This window comes from Macrobrachium nipponense, chromosome 19 (genome assembly GCF_015104395.2).
Source record: "Macrobrachium nipponense isolate FS-2020 chromosome 19, ASM1510439v2, whole genome shotgun sequence".
NCBI classification, from domain to species: domain Eukaryota; kingdom Metazoa; phylum Arthropoda; class Malacostraca; order Decapoda; family Palaemonidae; genus Macrobrachium; species Macrobrachium nipponense.
In genome coordinates, this window is record NC_061088.1 from 37,610,972 (window position 1) to 37,616,971 (window position 6,000).

At 39.1% G+C, this 6,000-nt stretch overlaps 1 protein-coding gene and 1 long non-coding RNA gene across 4 annotated transcripts in view; one reads left to right on the top strand and one right to left on the bottom strand.

Moving 5' to 3' along the window:
* LOC135216268 (serine/arginine repetitive matrix protein 2-like) overlaps positions 1–6,000 on the top strand; it is a 350,391-nt gene that overhangs the window by 151,716 nt on the left and 192,675 nt on the right. The window lies entirely within an intron of this gene.
* LOC135216289 (uncharacterized) overlaps positions 1–6,000 on the bottom strand; it is a 196,890-nt gene that overhangs the window by 19,817 nt on the left and 171,073 nt on the right. The gene's annotated exons all lie outside the window — the stretch shown is intronic.

Sequence of the window (6,000 nt, forward strand, 5' to 3'; positions counted from 1 at the left end):
CGAATAGGATGATAATAATAATAATAATAATAATAATAATAATAATAATAATAATAATAATAATAATAATAATAATAATAATCAATTACTTATTATTATTATTATTATTATTATTATTATTATTATTATTATTATTATTATTATTATTATTATTAATAGTAGTGGTGGTGTTACATTTCAAAATCTCCAGCCCATTATTTCCATAATTCAATCATTCATTCCTTCATGAAAACTTGGCTATGAAGCCAAGAACTGGGCACTTTCAGCCTTTCAGCGATAACAGTGAACAGAGGGAATCGGAGTGGTTGGACAGCAAAGCGGAAGAAAGTTGGGAAAACAGAGGTAAATTAAAATGTATTAATATTAACCTCACCTCGCCGCTATGAAGATTACATCTTACTCTAGCTTTTAGGATGGACCCTTAAGAAAGAGTTCAACGACCATACAAAATTGTAGATTTTAAATGGACTACAGATTATGGCACTACTATTATTGCTGTTGGTACCACAATTAATGATAAGTGATAATGACTGTTAGTAGTATTGCCTTCAACTCAAGTTTCCTTTTGCACTCAACCATCCCTCCATTATCAGCTAAATTGTACAGTAACAACAGACAACATAACTGTTATTGTAATTATATGTATATTATCAACCCTCAGCCTCTAGTCACTCCTATGCAGTAAGATGATCCTCCAGCCATCCACTTCACCCATCAGTGCCAGATGCTGGCACCAAACACTCAACGTATGGCAAAGCACATAAATCGCTTTGCTCTGTCACTTCTGCTTGGAGGGAAACAAAGGCTGTCGCTGTCAGAAACAGCCCTGGCTGCTGAATAAACAGCAAGACGGCCATGAAAGACCCACTCGCTGATGAACCCCGCTTGCGTTTCAGTGGAGTACCTTGCGTTCCAGATTGTATCGTTCAGCCTTCTATTCCTCCGACGTGTAAAAGAAATACAAATAAATAAAAAAGAAAACGTGATTTGTGGAATAAGGTCGAGTGTTTTCCTTCGTTCTATGATCTCTGTCGCGTATGTCTAAAAGTTTCGGTACATAACCATACGCGCACTGCATGTCTTAAATAGACTTTTACAAGCCTTCAGAGTCTATGGAATTTAGTGTTTCATTGGTCGTATTTTTCCTTTTTTAAGGGTCTGTTCACCCTGGGGATAATTGTTTTTAATAGTTTATTCACTAAATGGACCATGGAATCATGTATATCGTCTTGTTATAATACATAATCTACCGGAGAGAGAGAGAGAGAGAGAGAGAGAGAGAGAGAGAGAGAGAGAGAGAGAGAGAGAGAGCATCCATCTTATCAACGAAGAGGAGAGAGAGAGAGAGAGAGAGAGAGAGAGAGAGAGAGAGAGAGAGAGAGAGAGAGAGAGAGATGTATATTTTGAAGAAAGCCATCTTATCAACGAAAAGAGAGAGAGAGAGAGAGAGAGAGAGAGAGAGAGATGTATATTTTTGAAGAAAGCCATCTTATCAACGAAAGAGAGAGAGAGAGAGAGAGAGAGAGAGAGAGAAATGTATATTTTTGAAGAAAGCCATCTTATCAACGAAAAGAGAGAGAGAGAGAGAGAGAGAGAGAGAGAGAGAGAGAGAGAGAGAGAGAGAGAGAGAGAGAGAGATGTATATTTTTGAAGAAAGCCATCATATCAACGAAGCGAGAGGAGAGAGAGAGAGAGAGAGAGAGAGAGAGAGAGAGAGATGTATATTTTTGAAGAAAGCCATCATATCAACGAAGCGAGAGAGAGAGAGAGAGAGAGAGAGAGAGAGAGAGAGAGAGAGAGAGAGAGACTCTCAACGAACACTGAAAAACACCGTATCATTGTTGTTCGACCATATAAAAAAAAAGAAGCTATCTGACGTAACAAATTCCTTGCTGAGTTTTTTTTCGACAGCGATTCAATATTTCTCCTATATGACAGCTGAATTACTAGTTTTTTTTATCATACTATTTTATCTTTTATAAAAGATCCATTACGTTTTTCTGTCTTTTTATATTATTATATTACATAATATATATATTTATATATATATGTATATATACGTGTGTATCAAATATATGTATATATAATACAATGTATATACATAATACAATATACTATAGAATTGATCCTATGTAGTATGATGATAATACAATATGTATATATGTATATATATATATATATATATATACATATATATATATATATATACATTTATATATACTTTATATATATATATACAAATTTATATATATATGTATATATATATATGCATATCATTTTAGTTTTTAGAATGAATTAAGCATTTTTTCGCTTCCTCACTGTATTCCTGTCGTATTCGGGTCTTGACTAAACCAGCACAACGAATTGCCAGTCCCGTTTCCTTCGCATCTCAAGAAGAACTAAATCCCGATCTATCCTTCCCTGCAAGAATCACCTCAGCCAGTATGTCATAAAAAAAAAAAAAAAAGGACATTTCGTCACAGATCCAGACCGGCGACTTTCGTTAGCTACCAAGCCGAAGGTTTCACCGGCTTTATGCTGTGAGCTACCAAGCTTATTGATTCTCTCTCTCTCTTTCTCTCTCTCTCAACGGGAGATGGTAACTAGCATTTCCTCTCTAGAATATTTTACTTTAATTTTCAAAAGGAGATAGCTTCATTGTTATTAGTATCATACGCGCGTACCAGAACAAAAGGTGACTATATTGAGACCCCTTATCCAGGTTATGTACGCCTTAGCAGATATCACCCTTGAAGAAAAGAGAATGGTATGAAGAACTGAAAAGATCGTGTATAAAATATATTTCAGTGATGCTACCATTCATTTTAACAGAACGTGCTTAAAAGAGGGTATATTCACTTTATGTTATTATTATTATTAGTTTATTATTATTATTATTATTATTATATTATTATTATTATTTTTTTTTTTTTTTTTTTTTTTTTTTGCTCTCATCAGTCCTCCAATCGACTGGGTGGTATTTATAGTGTGGGGTTCCGGGTTGCATCCTGCCTCTTAGGAGTCATCACTCTTACTATGTGTGCCGTTTCTAGGATCACACTCTTCTGCATGAGGCCGGAGCTACTTCAGCCTCTAGTTTTTCCAGATTTCTTTTCAGGGATCTTGGGATCGTGCCTAGTGCTCCTATGATTATGGGTACGATTTCCACTGGCATATCCCATATCCTTCTTATTTCTATTTTCAGATCTTGATACTTATCCATTTTTTCCCTCTCTTTCTCTTCAACTCTGGTGTCCCATGGTATTGCGACATCAATGAGTGATACTTTCTTCTTGACTTTGTCAATCAACGTCACGTCTGGTCTGTTTGTGCACGTATCACCCTATCCGTTCTGATACCATAGTCCCAGAGGATCTTTGCGTGATCGTTTTCTATCACTCCTTCAGGTTGGTGCTCGTACCACTTATTACTGCAAGGTAGCTGATGTTTCTTGCACAGGCTCCAGTGGAGGGCTTTGGCCACTGAATCATGCCTCTTTTGTACTGGTTCTGTGCAAGTGCCGGGCATTCACTTGCTATGTGGTTTAGGTGGTTTCATTTTTTCGTATTGCACTTCCTACATATGGGAGAGATGTTATTTCCGTCTATCATACTTTGAACATATCTGGTTCTTAGGGCCTGATCTTGTGCCGCTGTTATCATTCCTTCAGTTTCCTTCTTTAGCTCTCCCCCTCTGTAGCCATTGCCAATTGTCATCGCTGGCTAGTTCTTTAGTCTGTCTCATGTATTGTCCGTGCATTGGTTTGTTGTGCCGCCTCTGTCTCTGTCTTTCTCCTGTCTCTGTATATTTCTGGGTCTTCGTCTACTTTTATTAGTAAGGCCAAAGCACACAAGATCCAACGGTACATGAACAGGAATAAGGGATACCAACAGAACAAACTATTCGGTTTCGAACCAACCCAGAAAAGACTATACAGCCAACTAATAGGGGAAGACAACCACCCAGAAATTCCTGAAGCCGAACCAAGTAAGAGACTCTGGGAAAACATATGGAGCAATCCGGTATCACACAACAAACATGCAACATGGCTCCAGGAAGTCAAGGAAGAAGAAACAGGGAGAATAAAACAAAGATTCACAGAGATCACGACAGACACAGTCAGACAACCAAACTAAAGAAAATGCCAAACTGGCAAAGCCCCAGGTCCCGATTGAAGTCCATGGATACTGGCTCAAAAACTTCAAGGCCCTACACCCACGAATAGCAGAACAACTCCAGCATTGTATCTCAAATCACCAAGCACCCAAATGGATGACCACAGGAAGAACATCCTTAGTACAAAAAGACAAGAGTAAGGGAAATATAGCCAGTAACTACAGGCCTATCACCTGCCTACCAATAATGTGGAAGTTACTAACAGGTATCATCAGTGAAAGGCTATACAACTACCTAGAGGAGACAAACACCATCCCCCACCAACAGAAAGGCTGCAGAAGGAAGTGTAGGGGCACAAAAGACCAGCTCCTGATAGACAAAATGGTAATGAAGAACAGTAGGAGAAGGAAAACCAACCTAAGCATGGCATGGATAGACTATAAGAAAGCCTTCGACATGATACCACACACATGGCTAATAGAATGCCTGAAAATATATGGGGCAGAGGAAAATACCATCAGCTTTCTCAAAAATACAATGCGCAACTGGAATACAATACTTACAAGCTCTGGAATAAGACTAGCAGAGGTTAATATCAGGAGAGGGATCTTCCAGGGCGACTCACTGTCCCCACTACTCTTCGTAGTAGCCATGATCCCCATGACAAAAGTACTACAGAAGATGGATGCCGGGTACCAACTCAAGAAAAGAGGCAACAAAATCAACCATCTGATGTTCATGGACGACATCAAGCTGTATGGTAAGAGCATCAAGGAAATAGATACCCTAATCCAGACTGTAAAGATTGTATCTGGGGACATCAGGATGGAGTTTGGAATAGAAAAATGCGCCTTAGTCAACATACAAAAAGGCAAAGTAACGAGAACTGAAGGGATAAAGCTACCAGATGGGAGCAATATCAAACACATAGATGAGACAGGATACAAATACCTGGGAATAATGGAAGGAGGAGATATAAAACACCAAGAGATGAAGGACATGATCAGGAAAGAATATATGCAGAGACTCAAGGCGATACTCAACGCCGGAAATATGATAAAAGCCATAAACACATGGGCAGTGCCAGTAATCAGATACAGCGCAGGAATAGTGGAATGGACGAAGGCAGAACTCCGCAGCATAGATCAGAAAACCAGGAAACAAATGACAATACACAAAGCACTACACCCAAGAGCAAATACGGACAGACTATACATAACACGAAAGGAAGGAGGGAGAGGATACTAAGTATAGAGGACTGCGTCAACATCGAAAACAGAGCACTGGGGCAATATCTGAAAACCAGTGAAGACGAGTGGCTAAAGAGTGCATGGGAAGAAGGACTAATAAAAGTAGACGAAGACCCAGAAATATACAGAGACAGGAGAAAGACAGAAAGAACAGAGGACTGGCACAACAAACCAATGCACGGACAATACATGAGACAGACTAAAGAACTAGCCAGCGATGACAATTGGCAATGGCTACAGAGGGGAGAGCTAAAGAAGGAAACTGAAGGAATGATAACAGCGGCACAAGATCAGGCCCTAAGAACCAGATATGTTCAAAGTACGATAGACGGAAATAACATCTCTCCCATATGTAGGAAGTGCAATACGAAAAATGAAACCATAAACCACATAGCAAGTGAATGCCCGGCACTTGCACAGAACCAGTACAAAAAGAGGCATGATTCAGTGGCAAAAGCCCTCCACTGGAGCCTGTGCAAGAAACATCAGCTACCTTGCAGTAATAAGTGGTACGAGCACCAACCTGAAGGGAGTGATAGAAAACGATCAGGCAAAGATCCTCTGGACTATGGTATCAGAACGGATAGGGTGATACGTGCAAACAGACCAGACGTGACGTTGATTGACAAAGTCA